The sequence below is a fragment of the Rhinopithecus roxellana genome, chromosome 13 (assembly GCF_007565055.1).
Source record: "Rhinopithecus roxellana isolate Shanxi Qingling chromosome 13, ASM756505v1, whole genome shotgun sequence".
Lineage (NCBI taxonomy): Eukaryota > Metazoa > Chordata > Mammalia > Primates > Cercopithecidae > Rhinopithecus > Rhinopithecus roxellana.
The window spans coordinates 84,577,206-84,597,164 of record NC_044561.1 but is presented as its reverse complement, the minus strand read 5'-3'; the positions used below and the strand labels follow the sequence as shown (position 1 = coordinate 84,597,164).

The window sequence follows — 19,959 nt, the reverse complement described above, 5'->3', positions numbered from 1 at the left end:
CAACAAGGAGATATTTTGGGAAAACTATCAGATTTAAAAAACAGAATACATATACCTCCCAGATGTGACGTGTGAATAAAATACCAGGTAGGCCCAGCCAACTTTTCTTTTATGCTTCTTTCGTGTCTTTCTTAATAGAATTTAATAAAATGAAACAGGAGGAGAAATCATCAAAGGTTAAGAATAATAGACCTGAAAGAGTTGCTTGGAACGATGTGTAGATTCATTTCTCACCTTGGTTCCTTTACTTGGCATCAGGTGAGATGAGATGTCCATTCAGGAATTCATTCCAAGTCTATTTCAGTACCCAGGATAGATTTGAGATAAATTAGTTCCATACTGAGGCGTGACATTAGGCAAATCAAGGGAAGGAGAAGGAAAGGAATCAGGTCAGAGCTCAGCTTACTTCACTCAACCGTGGGATATGGGGCCGGGTGCAGTGGCTTACGTCTATAATTCCAACACTTTGGGAGCCCAAGGCAGGAGTATTGCATGAGCCCAGGAGTTTGAGAACTGCCTGTGCAACACAGCAAGACCCCATCTCTACAAATAATAATAATAAAAAATTAGCAGAACGTGGTGGTGCACGCATGTATTCCCAGCCAGTCAGAAGGCTGAGGCGAAGAATCGCTTGAACCCAGGAGGTTGAGGCCACAGTGAGCCATGAGCGTGCATCTGGATTCCAGCTTGGGCAACATAGTTAGAACTTGTCTCTAAATCAACCAATCAATCAATCAACCAACTGTGGTGCATGGAATTCTATAAAGACAGATAGATGAGAGATAGAGTGAGAGAGAGATAAATTCAGGACTTGGAGAGGAGTGCAGCATCAGGAGTTTTATTGAAGCATCTCATTTTTCGCCTGTGGAAATGGAAACAAGGGGGAACTGGTCTCCTAATTTACATACCCTCAGGGAGAAATCTGTGTGTAACTCTAGATTGCAGTGCCCGGACCAGAAGCAGAGGCATGTGGCCAGTTGTGTCTTCCTACCAATTCCGGAAAAATGAGATACACTTAGATAGCAGCTCCTGCAGGCTTTGGAGATGTGGCCTCAATATCTAAAATGAAGTCCCTGTGTGCCTGTTGTTGGGTGTTTTTGTTTTTAATGCTTAATCACATCCCTAGGAGAATTCCCAGGTATGCCTATTAATAGTGGAATACTATACAAAGGAACCAGAGAGGTTTCTTAACATTTACACTACAGTGGAATCCTATTCCTGGCTGAAATAGTGTTTTGCAGAAATGTGGCATTCGTTTTTATGTTTTGGTACCTGGGTTATGGGTAAGGATAAAAGGTCTGTGGCCTCCAGCCTGAAAAATAACACCAGCAACAGGAATCACAACCGGGAGTCAGTTTGGGGCTTTGATAGGTTCATTTTTCATAGTGTTTGAAGGACTATATATTTAAAGGCAGTAAGAATGAAATGTCAGTATTTTAGCTTATGACAGAATGGACATGTTTCAGTCATCAGTTTAAGATTCTGAGCATAGTGTATAAATAGTAATTCCTAGGGTATTTTTTCCTTCATCCTTCATGGAGATGTAGAACGCTTGGCATTTGAAATGAGGCCATCCAAGGCCTTGGATTGCTGCTGCAGATAGTGGAGGCCTGTTGGTAGGCATCTACCTCACATTTGTGTCCAAGGCCCTGGGAGAGACCAAAGCAGAAGCGAGGCCTTACTGGACAGGTACAAGGCATTGGCAGGCATGGCACACCTTCACTATGTACTCTGTCTTCGTGGCTGTCAGCGCCTGTGACGACTTGGTAGCTGGCTTTGGTCTGGCATTTGTTCTGTAGATGGCTGAAATGCCCATCATGGAAGAAGAATGTCATCATGGGTTTGTAAGGAAAGGGGCTCTCCTTGTGCAGATGCCTGCTGCTGTGCACACACCTTCCCATGGAGCTTGTGGGCCGCATCTCAGTGTGGAGGACAAGGGGGTTCCCTGGGCTTCCTGTAGTCCTAAATCTACCATTCACCCTGTCTGTCTCTCTGTTAAAGGCTGGGGCAATACAAATGATGCTGAATGTAGTTTTGTCCTTTCTTTATTTTTCCTCATGAAAACCCTTGAGGAATTAAAGGAAGGAAAAGAGGAGTAGCCTAAAGCAGGTCTGGGAGTTGGGTGCCTGGGAATTCTGTCAGGACTCCTACTAAGTGACCTTGGTCACATCACAGAGCCTCTTGGATTTGGTGTCTTCATGTGTCAGGTTAGAGGGTTGGGCCAGGTGATCCTATGAGACCTTTCTGGTGCTGGAAACCTGTGACTCTGTGGTGTTGACAGTTGACCATTTGTAGGTCTACCTTCCTCATGTGCCTTCATTGACTGTCTCTGTTAACAGTGTTTTTCCTTAGTCCTTATTCTCCAGAAAAAACCCGCAACCTAACGTGGTTTTGAAATCTCCACTGGGGACCCTTAGGAACTATGCAAGCATCAGTCTCTGTATGCTGATGGAAATCAGATGTCGAGAGAGGAGGGCATGCATGTTAATGAGCCATATGGACCCCATTGCATTTCAGGCTCATCAGCCCTGACCTTCTGAGACGAACCACTTACATTTGGCTTTAACTTGAGCTCAGCAGAACAAAGTAAAGCTCTGACAATGGGGGAATGGAATTCCAACTTTCTCTGCTCTTCTAATCAATCAAACGGAAAGTCTCAAAGGCCAAGTATTTCAGAAATAACAAATGCAAATAACTTAATTTACATCGTGAATATATATTTTCCAAAATGTATTGGTGTTTTCATTGGCTTTGAGTGAGAGGCTCATTTCTGTACTTGACCCTTAACTTTACATGTAGAAATGGGGGTGGTTGCCTCCATTTGGTTCCTTTTTATAAATGTTTATTAACTACCTTTCATGTGCCAGATTTCTGTGTGGTGGGTGCTAGAAAGAGCAATAAGCCATGGTTTTTTCTTCAAGAGCTTGTCCTTTAGTGAGACAGAAGTAACGCTGGGGCAGTTCCGAGAGGATGTTATTTGCCTGGTGCTGAGGGAGTGAGTGGAATACAGGGAGGCTTTGTGGGGGCTTGGTCATCAGAATAGGTGTCCCTGAGCACAGAACAGATGTCTTAGTTGCATCTCGAAGGGCAAGGAAGAGGCAGCTGGGTCTGAAAGCTTGGAGCAAGGGTGGTGCATGCCCAGAAGATCAGGACACGAGCATGGAGGCTTGAACCTCCTGGGGAATGAAAGCAGGTGAGTTTGATGGGGCAAGAAGGCAGGAGGTGGGGAGAATGATGAGGATGGAGAGGCAGCCAGATGGTGGCAGTGCTGTGTCCTGGTAAGGAGCTTGTACCTTCGTCCTTTGGCGGTGGGCAGTGGACAGCCACTGAGGAGGGTTTGGCAGTGAGGGGAAGGTAAGAAGTACTCCTCAGCTGTGACCTTCTGGTAGCAGAATGGCAGATAGACTGGACTGGGTGAGGTAAAGGAGGCAGAAGGACCTGAAAGGTGAGAACTGCTGCACTGGGCCAGGGTAGAGAGGAACAGAGCAGGAACAGATGGGCAGGGGCCAGGGGAGAGTGGTGTCATCAATCTAGATGGGGCCCACATTAGGAGCAGGGCTTTGAAAATATCTCTTCTGTTCCCTGAATCACTGTTGGCCCTGCAGGACCAGTGTTCTCTTTGTTCACCTGATCCCTTCTCGTTGGTGCTGATAATCTCCCTTAAATAGCCAGTGGCTCTTGGATTTTGGCTCATATTTATAGATAAAGGACCAGGTCACTGGTATAGGAAGCTGGTGCAGTCTTCTCTGATATCATGGCAGGTATTGCTGAGAGGCCAACTGCAGGATCTGTGGCTGTTGGTGGCAGGTGTGCTTAGTACTTGGTAGCTTTGACCTAAGCCACTGGTTTTCAACCTTGAATGTGCATTAGAGTTACCTGAGTTGCTGTGAAAATTCCCAGTGCATAGGCTGTACCCCAAGCCAATGACACGAGATTCTCTGGGGGTGGGACCAGAGATGGTTGCATCTGCAGCTGAGTTTGGGAGCAATGATCTGGGATGTACAGTGAGGGAACAGGATGACAAGAGAGTGCCCAGTGCCTTGCTTGGTGACCTTTTTCCTAGGCCAACCACAGGCTGAATTAGAGCATTTTCAGGGCTCAGTGTAAAATGAAAAATGCCAGACTCCTTGTTCAAAAAGCAGTAGAAAAGTACTTTTAAAGGCACTGAAAGGCAAAGCATTTTCCTTTCTTTTATCTCTCTCTCTTCCTCCTCCACTTGTCATGGTGCTTTTTATTTTCTATTATAAGTCATTATAACCAAGGACAAATAAAAAATTTAAATTATTAGTGTGAATTTTACCATTTATATTGTGCAGTGCCAGTTTTATTTTTTTTTTTTTTTTTTTTTTTTTTTTTTGAGACGGAGTCTCGCTCTATCACCCAGGCTGGAGTGCAGTGGCCGGATCTCAGCTCACTGCAAGCTCTGCCTCCCAGGTTTATGCCATTCTCCTGCCTCAGCCTCCCGAGTAGCTGGGACTATAGGCGCCCGCCACCTCGCCCGGCTAGTTTTTTGTATTTTTTAGTAGAGACGGGGTTTCACGGTGTTAGCCAGGATGGTCTCGATCTCCTGCCCTCGTGATCCACCCGTCTCGGCCTCCCAAAGTGCTGGGATTACAGGCTTGAGCCACCGCGCCCGGCGCAGTGCCAGTTTTAAATGCAAATTTAAGGCCGAGGCGGGCTGATCACGAGGTTGGGAGATCGAGACCATCCTGGCTAACACGGTGAAACCTCGTCTCTACTAAAAATACAAAAAAGTAGCTGGGTGTGGTGGCGGACGCCTGTAGTCCCTGCTACTTGGGAGGCTGAGACAGGAGAATGATGTGAACCCGGGAGGCAGAGCTTGCAGTGAGCTGAGATTGCACCACTGAACTCCAGCCTGGGCAAGATAGTAAGACTCCGTCTCAAAAAAAAAAAAATGCAAATTTAACTTGTATGTGGAATGACTAGAATTACACAATTTGTATTTTATAGCTCCTACATCATATGAATTTGATTCTTGCCAGAACAGTGGGAACTAACATATTCCTTCTTTTTGTCTCACACATGTCCTGCCACCACTGTCTTGTTCAGTTCACTGATGAGTCAGAAGGGACTGTCAGGTCGGGGAGCCCTGGGTCACCTTGTTTGCTTTCTGAGTCAGCATGTCCAGGGCAAGTGGTGGCTAACACAGGACAAGACTTGAGCGAGAAAGACTCTGATGGGCTTTCTCAGCCATTCACTTTCTTAGAACACCGTTGCTCTTTCTGTGTTCAAGGCAAGTTCAGGTTCAGATGGAAAGTGTGAGTTCTTGGGCCTGTCAGCCCCCTCTTATTCAGTTGTAGAAGTAACACACTTACTGTACATGTGAGTTGAGTGTCCCTGAAATCCCATGCATTGTGGGCCCAGCCAGTGCTGTGCTCAGGGAATCCCAAGTGCTGTGCTCAGTGGGCAGCAGGGAAAGGCATCAGACCCGCATACTGTGTGTATCACCTCCGCCTATGCTCATGGGCCGCAGTCCTGTTGGACTTCACCTGCAAAACACACATTTGAAGGTAAAATTGGGCCGGGTGCAGTGGCTCACGCCTTTTATTCCAGCACTTTGGGAGGCGGAGGCAGGTGGATTGCTTGAGCCCAGGAGTTTGAAACTAGGCTGGGCAACATAGGGAGACATTATCTTTACAAAATTTAAACAAAACAGCACACGAAAAAAACCTAGCCCACTGTGGTGGTGCACACCTGTTAGTCCCTGCTACTCAGGAGGCTGAGTTGGGAGGATTGCTTGGGCCCAGGAGGTCAAGGCTGCAGTGAGCTAAGATTGCACCACTGAACTCCAGCCTGGGTGACAGCAAGACCCTGTCTCAAAACAAAAACAAAAACAAAACAGGTAAAATTGTTAACAGTTTCCACATGGCTATAGCAGAGCATTAAACTAAGTGCAGAACCAGTTGAAGTGCGGGGCCCTGTGTGTGTGCTCAGGTCACACGCCTGTGAAATCAGCCTTGTCACCCTGTCATGTTGCAGCCTATCACGGCCCCATCCTCCCTGCCCCCATCCTGGCCATCCTTCTCCGTGACGAAGTCTGCCCTCCTGCTCTGTACTCTTGGCCTGCACGCTGATCACCCTACTTCATGCTGCAGCTGCCCTGCATTGAACCCCCAGTGCCCCGTGCTGTTCCACTTCTGACTTCCTTTGTCAGACTTACCTTTTAAAATAGTGTCACTGTATCTATTGGTTATTTACTTTTTGCATTTATTGTCTCTTTCCCCTGACAAAATGTAAGTTCCCCAAGGGCAGGGATCTTAGGCCAATTATGGGAAAGCAAGAGGCAGCTCAGAATTGACTATGTGCTATTTGCTGTGTATGGTTGTAACATGTGATAAAGCAGGCATTACAAACTAAAGGCAGATGGAGGATTTCTCAGTAGGTAGTAATTGGGCAACTGGTTGCAATTATGGAAAATTAATCATTTTAGATCCTTTATACCATACTTTAGAATAAATTCCAGTGGAATTAAAAAGATAAATGTAATTTTAAAAAATCTCGCAGAGGGTACTGGCCTTCCTAAATATAAAAATGTGTTACAACACTCTAGTAATGCAACAGATGGTGCTGACAGAGCAGGAGAGAAACCTATTAGCAGACTAGATGGGAGACCTGAAAAAGAACCTGATTATTTATGGGAAGTTGAGAATATAATAAAGGATACCATTTCAGAGCAGTGGCAAGAGGTGGATTTTCAAAAAAGCTGTTACAACAGCTGGTTAGTTTTTGTTTGTTTGTTTTTTTAGATGGAGTCTCACTCTGTTACGCCAGTTGGAGTACAGTGGTGTGATCTTGACTCACTGCAATCTCCGCCTCCCGGGTTCAAGTGATTCTCCTGCCTCAGCCTCCAGAGTAGCTGGGATTATAGGCGTGTGCCACCACACCAAGCTAATTTTTGTATTTTTAGTAGAGATGGGGTTTCACTGTGTTGGCCAGGCTGGTCTCGAACTCCTGACCTTAGGCAATCTGCCTGCCTCTGCCTCCCAAAGTGCTGGGATTATAGGCCTGAGCCACCGCTCCCAGCGAACAGCTGGTAGTTTTTTTTTTTTTTTTTTTTGAGACGGAGTCTCATTCTGTCGCCCAGGCTGGAGTGCAGTGGCCGGATCTCAGCTCACTGCAAGCTCTGCCTCCCGGGTTTACGCCATTCTCCTGCCTCAGCCTCCCTAGTAGCTGGGACTACAGGCACCCGCCACCTCGCCTGGCTAGTTTTTTGTATTTTTTTTTAGTAGAGACGGGGTTTCACCGTGTTAACCAGGATGGTCTCGATCTCCTGACCTCGTGATCCGCCCGTCTCGGCCTCCCAAAGTGCTGGGATTACAGGCTTGAGCCACCGCGCCCGGCCTTAGCTGGTAGTTTTAAAAATTGTTGGTACATAATCTGCCTAGCTATCTTTCTGTGGCTCCTTTGCCTCCAGTATATTCAGATAAAGAGAGGGTTTGTCTTAACCCTCTCATGACTGCCCCCTTTGAGTTGTCTCACTGCATCTTGCTCCTGGCCGCGTTAGACCTTTCAGGTCCCAGCATAGGCTGAGCCCTGTGCAGCTTGGGCCCCTCCCCAAAACAGCTCAGTGAAATTTTTCTGGAGAGCTGTCTAGAGCATCAAGACTTTTCAAAGCTCCCCAGGTGATTCTAAACTGTAGCTAAGGTTGAGAACCATGGTTTTAGTAGGTTCTGGCATCCTTTTGGGGCATAGTCCAAGATCTAGGCTAAGAACACTGCCCCAAAGGATAAGGGCATAGAGCTTGCCAGATTCTTGTACTTGGGCAAGGATGGAGGTGGATCTGGGGTCTTTCAAACCATCCCACTTATTTAAAGTGGACAGAATGCTTTCCAGGGTGTGTCCAGAGGATGAGAGGTAGGGCCTTTAGCCGCTGGTTCCTGTTCCCATTGGCATTTCAAGCAGGCCGGCAGGCTTGCATGGCTTCTGAGAAGGCCTTATGGCAAAAAGACCTGCAGTGCATCGTGAGGAGTGCTGACTGTCAGCTGAGCTGACGCTGACGTGGAACTGTCTGCAGTGGCTGGGGCTGGCATCAAGGGTGGGCCCAGGGGGCAGCATGCAGGCACTGAGAAGTGTCTGCATTTAAGTCTTTGCATAAACTTATATACCCCGTCCTTGAAATTAAGTGCACTTCTAGGCATTTGGGGGGTTCCCAATAAATATTAGCTGGAAAATAATAGCTATAAAATATTTTCTAAAGCAATAAAAGAAAAATGCCATTTTGGTTTTATTCAGTTTACCATCTATAGTCAGGTAGAGTAGCTCCTAGGATTAAAAGTCAGTCACAATATTGGACAACATTTTTACTTTCTGGTACCTACTTGGCTCCTGTTCAGGAGCTGGTAGGCTGAGTCTGGAGGGGCCCATCCAGTTTTTGGACCAAGCCATGTGCAGCCTGGAGGGCCTCAGGGGACCAAAGGACCCTTCCAGGGATACACGAGTAACACTCCTAGCTCCACTTTTGAGCAGTGTGTCTCTACCTGGGCTACCTCATCCTGTGTAGTCTTAGGGGGCTGGCACACATAAACGGACTCCACTAGCTTTGACATTTCCATCCCACTGGAGCACTTTGGTCTCATTTTTGATGAAGCACTCTCAACTCCAGCTTGTAGACCTGCTTTGGATATCAGGAGTAGTAGTAGCCGAATTTCCATCAGTATGAAGCAATAGAAAGGGAGACACAATAGGAAAAATGCTTCGTAGACTGCAAAACTCTATGCAGATATGGGGTGGGACTAAAAATAGTATGATAAATTGTGGAGTTTTGCTGAATTTAGAACAGAATGATGGATGCTGTCATGTCTGTTTAGGGACTAAATGGCACTGGGGAATAGAGGAGAGTGGTGTTCAGGAGCAATTGTTGGCTGACTTGCTTAAGAAACAGAATTTTTGCCAGTGTGTCTGACATTCCCTGAAGCAAAAAGGGATCACTCAGCTGCGGCTTGGGGCTTTTAGCAAGTGGGTTGTGACCACATGGCATTGACTTAATTAATTAATTAATTAAAGAACAGACCAGGCACAGTGACTCACGCCTGTAATTCCAGCACTTTGGGAAGCTGAGGTGGGTATATTGCTTGAGCCCAGGAGTTTGAGACCAGCCTGGGCAACATGGTGAAACCCTGTCTCTACAAAAGATTAGCTGGGTATTATGGTGTATGCCTGTAATGTCAGCTGCTTGGGAGGCTGCAGTGGGAGGATCATCTGAGCCTGGGAAGTCGAGGCTGCAGTGAGCCAAGATCGTACCATAAACTCCAGCCTGGGTGATAGAGTGAGACTCTGTCTCAAAGGAAAAACAAACAAACAAACAGATTCATAAATTAGCTGTCTTTGAACTTAAGTATTAGTCTGAAGTATGCTAATATATGAAAGTAACATGTTTGATTTTTGAGTATGAAATAAGAATACTCTAAAAATTAGCTTATGAAATTCAAATAATTTTTACTTATTAGTGGCTTGTAATTACTGTGAAAGGTATGTGAGCTAAACAGACAAATAGCATACTTGTTTAACAATTAGACAGTGGTTAATTCATAAACTTCTAATCGGACATCTCTCTTTGGTTAGTAGCTCTGGCATTCTTTCCAAAAGTTTGTTTACTTTTTAAAAATGAAATGTTAGAAAGCTATTATTTTGGAAATGTATAATTCCAAAAGTAAACCTTGCTTTTGAAAAATGAAATTGTTATATGTGAAGGAGGATTATAATAACAGAGCATCATTGTTAATAAAAACACATTTGAGAACAAACAGTTTTGAAATTTCAGATCCATGTACATGACCCTCACAGCCATCATGAGAGGGGAGAGGCATGGGGATGGCCTCAAATGACTTGTTCAAGGTCATGTGACGTGGCTAAGTGAGAGAGCTGGGCCCCAACAGAAAACAGTCTTTTAGGCTGCACTGCTTTAGATTTTTTCTGACTGAACTTCCTTAAATATTTCTTTCCAATTTATAATATGGTCTGTTTAAACAAATAAAGCTCCAGAATTTCTCAGACCAGTGGGTGGCTGATATGGTTTGTCTGTGTCCCCATCCAAATTTCATCTTGAATTTTATAATAGCTCCCATAGTCTCCCCATGTTGTGGGAGAGACCCAGTGGGAGGGTTTTCCTGTGCTGCTCTCATGATAGTGAGTAAGTCTTAGGAGATCTGATGGTTTTATAAAGGGCAGTTCCCTTGCACATGTTGTCTTGTCTGCCACCATGTAAGATGTACTTTTGCTCCTCCTTCAGCTTCTGCCATGATTGTGAGGCCTCCCCAGCTTTGTGGAACTGTGAGTCCATTAAACCTCTTTTTTAATAATAAATTACCTGTTCTTGAGTATTTCTTCATAGCAGTATGAAAATGGACTAATGCAGTGGCACTGGGTCCTCCAAAAGTGAGCTGCTCTGGAAAGTATTCAAGTCCTCGCCATTTGTTCTTCGAAGGCCAGCTCAGTTCAATGTAGTTGCAGGGGTTTACAGGTCTATCTGTGGACTCTCTCCCCAAAGATTGGCTGGTGTTAAGGAGAGTCTCTCAGTACCTGTGTGCAAAGCCATTGTTCAGTGCTTACCCATTCTGTTGTGTTTCTCCAGGCCAGAGCTCTGGGAGTCACACTGGCTCATCTCCAGAACCTGTATTTTTCATTGTCAGAAATATTTTCTGTATCTGATGGGCTGGGAAAAAATAATCTATTCAACCTGAGAAAGCTCATTAAAAAAAAAATCTGTTGAGTAAAAGTTTCAGTTGGTAAGGGAGGCTTTGGTTTTATACATATGCAAATAAAAGTCTCTTACATTGCTATAAAAACCTTTTTCTTTAAAAGCATTAATCAATATTAACAGTGCTTTTAAAGTGAGATTATATTATTTTAGAAAGTCATCATGATTCAGAAAATTAATAAATGCTTATGGATCATGCTTATGCATTTCATTTTAATCTGTAGTTGGGAATAAAGTTATTTCAAATTTTTTTTGTTATTAGAATGTTTAGCTGTGTTATAACACTTAAATTTAATTTCAGTAACAACAAAAGAAGAACCCATAATTTTAGGATTTGTAATATAGCCTAGGAAATGAGGTCTGGTGGAAATGCTTCCAATTTAGTATCTTTGTTTTTCAGAGGAGGTTATGAACTCTCTTCAATTAATCTGGATACAGATAGCTTCGATTACCACTGAATTTATATGAATGATATAGTAGACTAATTTAGAGTTAATCTGTTAGCAACCCATTCTGACCAGTGATGTACTAGGTCAGTTGCTGTATCTGTATGAGTTAGTTTTCTTGCTTCTTTTAGTGAGAGTGATAATTTCTGTTTATTGCAAGGGTAAGTCTGTTTTAATTATGGCAATTTTTTCCTGAAATACTTATTTTTAAAACTTTGTATTATAGAAAATTCCAAACTCACATAAGTAGAGAGGATAGTATAATGGACCACCATGTACCTATTATCCTGTATCAGCAATTATCAGCCATCACAGAAAGTGCATGGGCGTCCCTGTGGCATGGCAGGGCTGTAAGTATGGACAGTTGAGAGCCCTGCTGGAGGGGAGCATTGTGGGTGCAGCACACATCACATCAGGGCAATACCTGGGGGTCCCCAGAGGGTATTTCATTGAAGGCCATATTATTTTCCTAATTGATGGGCATTTTGTTTGTTTTCTTTTCTTTTTTCTTTTTTTTTTGAGAGGGAGTTTCACTCTTGTTGCCTAGGCTGGAGTGCGATGGTCTGATCTCGGCTCACTGCAATCTCTGTCTCCCAGGTTCCAGTGATTCTGCCTCAGTCTCCTGAGTAGCTGGGATTACAGGCATGCGCCACCATGCCCAGCTAATTTTTTGTATTTTTAGTAGAGATGGGGTTTCACCATGTTGGCCAGACTGGTCTTGAACTCCCGACCTCAGATGATGCACCTGTCTCCGCCTTCTAAAATGCTGGGATTACAGGCGTGAACCACTGCACCCGGCCTCGTTTGTTCTCTCTTTTTTTTTCTAACACAGGCAGTGTGGCAATATTTTTCTATGTAAGTATTTGCTTACTTCTGTTTTCTTAGTAGGAAAATGGAGGAAACATCTAGAAATAAAGGAGGCTTGAATATTTTCTTTCTTCTCTACAAATATTTTATTGTGACTTGACAATTTTTAGCACTTTGGCTTTTTTCTTAGAAGTTCTAGGTTAATTATTCTCTACATGGAACTATCTTTATAGGGATTATCTTAAGAAATGCTAGTTGTCACAGCAGACAGACTCAGAAATCTCTGTGGCTTAACACAATAAAAGTTAATCTCGCTAAAGTACTACACGGTTTGGCAGGAGTCTACTCCATCTGTTGACTCAGGAATCTAGTCTCCGTCCAGCTTGTGTCACCAGACCCCTGATGATAGGGGAACAGGGGTCTGGAGGTACCTCACTGACTCTTACACATCACCTCTGTTCATGTTCCCATTCAGTTCCTGGGAGGCTGGCTGGTAACACGAAGGAGCACATGGATGCTGGGGCAACACTATGTCTGCCTTGCTCCTCTGGTCGTCAGAGAAGGTGCCGTTGTAGATTTGACAGCTCTTGTCCCTGCAGCCCCCACATAGCTAATACCACACCCCCATATACTTGAAGTCTTTTGTTTACCAGGGAAGAGGAGGTTTGAAATCAAGCTTAGACTCCACACGTATCTCAGTACCTTCCTTAGTCATGGCCGTGGCAGAACAGCCTCTCCAAGTGCATGCTGGCAAACTGGCATCAGAGCCTTTCAGTAAATGGGCTTAGTGTCATTTAAATTTTAATGGCAGTATTCTTTTTTTGTTGTTACTTTAAATAAATTCTAGTTTTTAAACTTTTTAATTTTGAAATAATTTGTCATACAAAAAGTTGCAAAAATAGGATGCAGATCACCTTTATACCTTTATTCAACTTTCCTTAATGGTTGTTTTGTCATAACTCTAATATAATGATCTAAACCAGGAAATTAACATTGATACAGCACTAATCCACAGATCTTTGAATTTTGTCAAAGGCAATACTATTATAAGTAAAGGAAAAGCCGTTCTCAGGTTACCAGTTTGCACATCCCATCACCTATGTGTGGTCTTTCCTTGGTCACAGGGACCCCTTACTCTACTAATGAGCAGGGTGTGCTGAGAGTGCCTGCTTCAGATTAACAGGTAAGCTAGCACTGGGCCTTTTGTAGGTTATGCATTACTATTTATGCATTACTACTCTGTTGGCAACATGCTGAAAAAAAACAAGGGGCAAGGATAATAGCCCTTCTTGTTTATCAGAAAATAGACCAAGAACCTCTAGTAGTTTTGGAGACTTTGGAGATAAAAATGGTCTAAAACTCAGACTATCACTTCTCTGCAATCTTTCCATTTCTCTTGGCCAGAGATAACACCTCTAACCTTAGCTAATTGGGTTGCCTAAATGTGGGTTTGGCCAAGAAAAGGAGCAGAATGAGGGAGTCCAGATCGCTCAGCAGAAAATCATTCTCACCATTGCCTTAATTCAAGTCAGTAAGTACTTATTGTCTACTGAGTGCTTGGAATCTTAGAAAGAAATACAGATATATCTATTAGTCATCTGTCACTGTGTAACAGATTGCCTCAAGCTTAGTGGCTTAAAACAATGACATACAGTATCTCATGTAGTTTCTGTGAGCCAGGAATTCCGGAGAGGCTTTGCTCGGCAGTTGGCAGGAGGTTCAGTTCTTCCCCACATGGGCCTCCCCATAGGCCTGCTTGACGTAGCTTATGATATGGTGCTGGCTTCCCCCAGAGTGAGCAGTTCAAGGTGGAGGCTACAACGTCCTTCAGGGCTTCGCCTTGCAAATCACACATTTCCCCATATTCTGTTGGTTACACAGGTCAACCTTATTCAATATCAGAGGGGAGTACACAGGGCCTGAATATCAAGAGGCGAGGATACTTGGGGCATGTCTTGGAGGCTGGCTACCGCAGTGGGAGAGAGAGAGGTGTCAAGGCTCTGTGACACTAAATAGGTTTGCTTATTAAGCATTATTTCTGTCTATAAAAGTATTTATTAAGCCCCTTTCCATGTAAATATCTGGGGGAAGAACATTCTAGGCAGAGGGCCTAATAGTCTGAGATGTGCGTGTGTGTGTGTGTGTGTGTGTGTGTGTGTGTGTGTGTGTGTGTATGTGTGTGTGTGTGTTTTCCCCCATCCCTGTGTGGTGTTCTTGTTTTTAAAAGATTTAGCTATAGGTCTAAATACCAAGCTATAGCTAGTCTCTCTTCTATTTATACTTAATTTCTGATAATTAAATGTTTGTTATGCTTTATGTCTTTGCCATAGATATTAATAGATGAAAATGTGGATGAACTTTGACATTCTTTTCTGAGATGAAGTCATTGTGCTAGCCAGTTTCATTTCTCAATGTCTGTTAATGGTTCGTAATTTGAGTGCAACCCCATGTAAACACACGGGTAACTTGGTTAGTAAGTTGTGGGAAGAGGAAGATATCTGACTTTTTTTCCTATTCTATTGGTTAAACATGACTGACATATAAATATCTGTTTCACAGAGTCAGTCTTTATTAACACTCCCCATGTTGGCATCAAAGGAGAAAGTTTTGGTACAAGCAGCCTTACCCACTTATGTAGGGGTTGGACACTGATTAGCAGTTGATGTGACTGTGGTGCAGAGTGAGCCCTGCGCTTAGAGAAGCAGCCTCCTGATGCCCCAGGCTTGGGTGTGGCATCTGACAGCTTTGGACAGCCCACTTACCTCTCTGCAGAAAGGTGGCACGTTTGTGCACTCTGTAGAAATGATGGCATCGGGCACATTTTAGGAATTGAAAATGAGCTTTATTATTTGTAGTTCTAAGATATCTAAATGAATTTTTTTTTTTAAAAAAAGAAAAAGCATAAGCACAGAGATCTCAAATGTGCATGCCTGCTTTCTTAAGAAGAATTTATAATTTCAAAACTAATACTTTTTATATACTCCTCGATAACATTTTAGAAAAGCAAAACAGACATCTTTTCGTTCTGGGACATAGTCTGATGGACTCAAGCCCGAGTCACGTGCTCACAAACTTGGCCAAAAGCAACGCCCAGCACTGGTTTGTGCCTTTGGCCCTGTTGCTCCCACCATGAGTACCCGGGCTGACCTGTGGAAGGGGACTCTCCCATTCTCCTGTCTTTGCAGACTCTTTCCTCCCTCCCTTTGTGAACAGCTACAAGTACGTGTGCCCTTTCCATTATATTCAGGATGTTTAATTTCTCTTTTTTCATATCAACTTAAGCTTGAAATTGAGATTACTTAACTATATCTTTTAATGTCCTCAGTTTTGTTTAATTTTTAAAATGTCTTTTATAGAGTTTCTTATGGTTAATCAAAAAAATATGTTTTTTAAAGAATGAGTTTATATTCTTTGGAGGGACATGGATGAAGCTGGAAACCATCATCCTCAGCAAACTAACATAGGAACAGAAAACCAGACACCACATGTTCTGACTCATAAGTAGGAGTTGAACAATGAGAACATGTGGACACGGAGAGAGGAACATCACACACTGGGGCCTGTCAGGGAGTGGGGGGAAAGCGGAGGGAGAACATTAGGACAAATACATAATGCATACGGGGCTTAAAATCTAGATGACAGGTTAATAGGTATAGCAAATCACCATGGCACATGTATACCTATGTAACAAACCTGCACGTTCAGCACATGTATTCCAGAACTTTAAAAAAGACAGAAAGAAAAAAATATATATTTTTACCAACCGGCATGGTGGCTCACATCTGTGATCCCAGCAGTTTGGGAGGCCAAGGTGGCAGATCACTTGAGGTCAGGAGAGGAGTTTGAGACCAGCCTAGACAACATGGTGAGACCCCATCTCTACTAAAAATACAAAAATTAGCTATTCATGGTGGTGGGAGCCTGTAATCACAGCCACTCGGAAGGGTGGACGTTGCAGTGAGCTGAGATTGCGCCACTGCACTCCAGCCTGGGCGCCAGAGTGAGACTCCTTCTCAAAAAAGAAAAGTGTTTTTTATTTTTATTTTTTGAGATAGGGTCTCGCTCTGGCACCCAGGCTGGAGTGTAGTGGTGTGATCATGGCTCACTGCAGCCTCAACCTCCCAGACTCAAGCAATCCTCCTGTGCTAGCCTCCTGAGTAGCTGGGACTACAGGTGCACACAAGTATGCTTGGCAAGAGACAGGGTTTCACTATGTTGCCAAGGCTGGTCTCGAACTCCTGAGCTCAAGTGATCTGCCTGCCTTAGCCTCCCAAAGTCCTGGGATCACAGGCATAAGCCACCGTGGGTGGCCCAAAAAAGAAATATTTATTTAGCAAAGCAGAAACTGAAAGAAAAAGGGAGAAATAAAAAAAAGGCTTTTTATTACAAAAAAAATTATTTAGTATAAAGAGAGTTTAAAATAGACATCCTCTCTGCTCATTTTAGCAACCTCGAGAAAATTGTGAAGTGTAAAATATTAAATAAATCTAGGGTATATATTTTGACTAGATAAAAATTAACTCCATATACCATAAACAAATTCAGAAGAAAAAAGTTAGGCTAGGAGAAAATATTTGTAATATTTTAAATTGAATTTTGTATTGAGGTTACTATAGGGTCACATTCTATAGTAAGAAATAATACAGTGAGATGCTGTGTACCCCTCACCCAGTTTCTCCTAACGTGGAAGCATCTTGCAGAACCACAGATAATATCCTAACCAGGATATTGACAATGATTCAGTCTACCCACCTTTAGGTTGAGGTTCATTTTCTTTGCTTCTGTAGATGTCTTGTTGATCCAGCACTGTCTTGCGTCCATTTTTACACCTTTGTCAAAAACTAGTTAGACTTATTTGTGTGGTCTGTTTCTGGGCTCTGTTTTGTTCCATTCATCTTTGTGCCTATCCCTCTGCCCTTATCACTCTATCTTGATCACTGTAGCTATATAGTAAGCCTTAATATTGGGTCCAGTATTTCCTCCCACTTTATTCTCCTTTGTTAGACATGTTTTTAGCAGTTCTAGGACCTGTTCCTTTCTGTATACATTTTAGAAAAAACTGTCTGTGTCTACAAAAAATGATGCTGGGAATTTGATAGGAATTGTGTTAAACCTATACTCAATTTGCAGAGATTTAACTTTTTTACTGTGTTTAGTCTTCTAGTCTTTTTTTTTTTTTTCAGATGGAGTCTTGCTCTGTCTCCCAGGTTGGAGTGCAGTGGCGCGATCTCAGCTCACTGCAAGCTCCACCTCCCAGGTTCACGCCATTCTCCTGCCTCAGCCTCCCGAGTAGCTGGGACTACAGGCGCCCACCACCATGCTCGGCTAATTTTTTGTATTTTTAGTAGAGACGAGGTTTCACCGTGTTAGCCAGGATGGTCTTGATCTCCTGACCTTGTGATCTGCCCGCCTTGGGCTCCCAAAGTGTTGGGATTACAGGCGTGAGCCACCACGCGCAGCCAAGTCTTCTAGTCTTTAAACATGCTGTGTCTCTCCATTTATGAAACTTTTTTTAAACAAAGTAATAATATTTGGAATCTATAAAGAGGACCTACAAATCAATAAGAAAAACAAGGCTGAAGAGCCATAGGAAGCTGAGAAAAGGCTGATAACAGGTAATGTCCTGAAGAAATATAAATGGACATTAAGATTTGAAGAGACCAGGCATAGTGGCTCATGCCTGTAATCCCAGCACTTTGGGAGACTGAGGCAGGAGAATTGCTTGAGGTCAAGAGTTTGAGACCAGCCTGGGCAGCATAGTGAGACCCTGTCTCTACAGAAAATTTAAAACTTAGCCAGGCATGGTGGTACACGCCTGTAGTCCTAGCTACTTAGAAGGCTGTGGTGGGAGGATCGCTTGAGGCCAGGAGTTCAAGGTTGCAGTGAGCTATGATTGTACCACTGCACTCCTGCCTGGGTGACAGAGCAAGACCCCATTTCTTAAACACAAAGTTGTGAAAAGATGTTCAATATTCCTGATGATCCAGGAAATGCAAGTTATAAGCTCCCATGTTTTGCCTTGTTAGATTGGTAAAAATTAAAAATCAATAATACCAGCAATTTTTCTTGGCCAGGCTGGTCTCGAACTCCTGACCTCAAGTGATCTGCCTGCCACAGCCTCCTAAAGTTCTGGGATTACAGGTGTGGGCCACCATGCCCAGCTGCGGGGTGGGGGAGAGTGTTTTTGGAAAGCAGTCAGCAAATGTTGAGCAAAATCAGAATCAGACCTAACCTGACTGAGCACTTCCATTTCTGCAAGCTGCTCCAGAAGCACATGCACATGTGCAGAAGGGTATTGGTAGAAGGATACTCAATACAGCACTATCCAAACAACCAAAATGCTCATCAGTAGAGGAAAGGTTACCCAGAGGGTGTCTTGTCCATGGTGTAGAATACTGTGCGCCAGTTAAAAAGAATGTGGTTGACCTTTATCCTATATGTACTGACATTTCCAAAGAGATAATAGGAGAGAAGTCAAATATTCCCCCCTCCTGTTTTTTTTTTGGTTCCACTTTCCTTTGAAATAGATATAAAACAGCCATCTGGTCAGTTCTGGCCTTCTTGTCACATTGTTGAACTGACACAGCTGCTTCAGATAACTCAGTTGTGGCTCAGGAGGTGAAATTACTGATAAATTAGCTTTCTTTTTATGACTCATCTCAAAATCATTTTTATTGCTTTTGTTGTGTAGTGGGAATGGGGAGGCTGGGGTCGTGATTTGGCAGGAACCATGGTTATGCCTAGTCTCTGGTTATGCCCAGTGGTCTTGTCCTGTCAGTTCCCTGCCTCTTTGGTATCCTACCCAGGTCAGAAGGACAGTGTTAACCTCTCTGTTAACAATGGCTTTTCCCTTTGGAAAGGTCTTAATAGGGCTGGCATCCTAGTTTCATGGGATGCCTTAATAGGGCTGGCAACCTTGTTTTCATGATCTAGTTTGGTAGAAAAGTTTCATAGAAAGTGTCCATATAGCTGGGTGTGGTGGCTCACACCTGTAATCCCAGCACTTTGGGAGGCTGAGATGGGAGGATCAATGAGTCCAGGAGTTCTAGGCTAGCCTGGGCAACATGGTGAGACTCTGTATCTATAAAAACACAAAAAAATACAAAGTTTCCATACAATAGGTAATTAAGTACTTTGATCTATGTTCTTACCAAAATGAATGGCTCATTTAATTTAATAAATCAGATTACAGTCACATGCCACATAATGATGTTTGGTTAACAATGGACTCCACATATCTATGCAGTGGTCCATCTGTATATCCACATCATGCTGGTCCCATAAGATTATAATATTGTTTCTTTTCTATGTTTAGATACACAAATACCATTGTGTTACAGTTGCCTACAGTATTCAGTAGAGTAACATGCTGTATTAGTTTGTTCTCATGCCACTATGAAGAAATACCAGAGACTGATTAATGTATAAAGGAAAGAGATTTAATTGAGTCACAGTTATGCATAGCTTCGGAGGCCTCATGAAACTTTTTTTTTTTTTTTTTTTTTTTCTGAGACTGAGTCTCGCTCTGTCGCCCAGGCTGGAGTGCAGTGGCCGGATCTCAGCTCACTGCAAGCTCCGCCTCCTGGGTTTACGCCATTCTCCCGCCTCAGCCTCCTGAGTAGCTGGGACTACAGGCGCCCACCGCCACGCCCGGCTAGTTTTTTGTATTTTTTTTTTTTTTTTAGTAGAGACGAGGTTTCACTGTGTTAGCCAGGATGGTCTCGATCTCCTGACCTCGTGATCTGCCTGTCTCGGCCTCCCAAAGTGCTGAGATTACAGGCTTGAGCCACCGCGCCCGGCCCTCATGAAACTTATAATTGTAGAAAAGGCACCTCTTCGCAGGGCAGCAGGAGAGAGAATGAGTGCCAGTGGGGGAACTACTAGACATTTATAAAGCCATCAGTTATCATGAGAACTCACTATCATGAGAACAGCATGGGGGAAAGTGCCCCCATGATTCAGTTACCTCTCACTGGGTCCCTCCCATGA

At 43.5% G+C, this 19,959-nt stretch overlaps 1 protein-coding gene across 2 annotated transcripts in view; it reads left to right on the top strand.

The window, feature by feature from the left end:
* The window catches only part of DTD1 (D-aminoacyl-tRNA deacylase 1), a 189,467-nt gene that overhangs the window by 53,117 nt on the left and 116,391 nt on the right, over nucleotides 1-19,959 (top strand). The window lies entirely within an intron of this gene.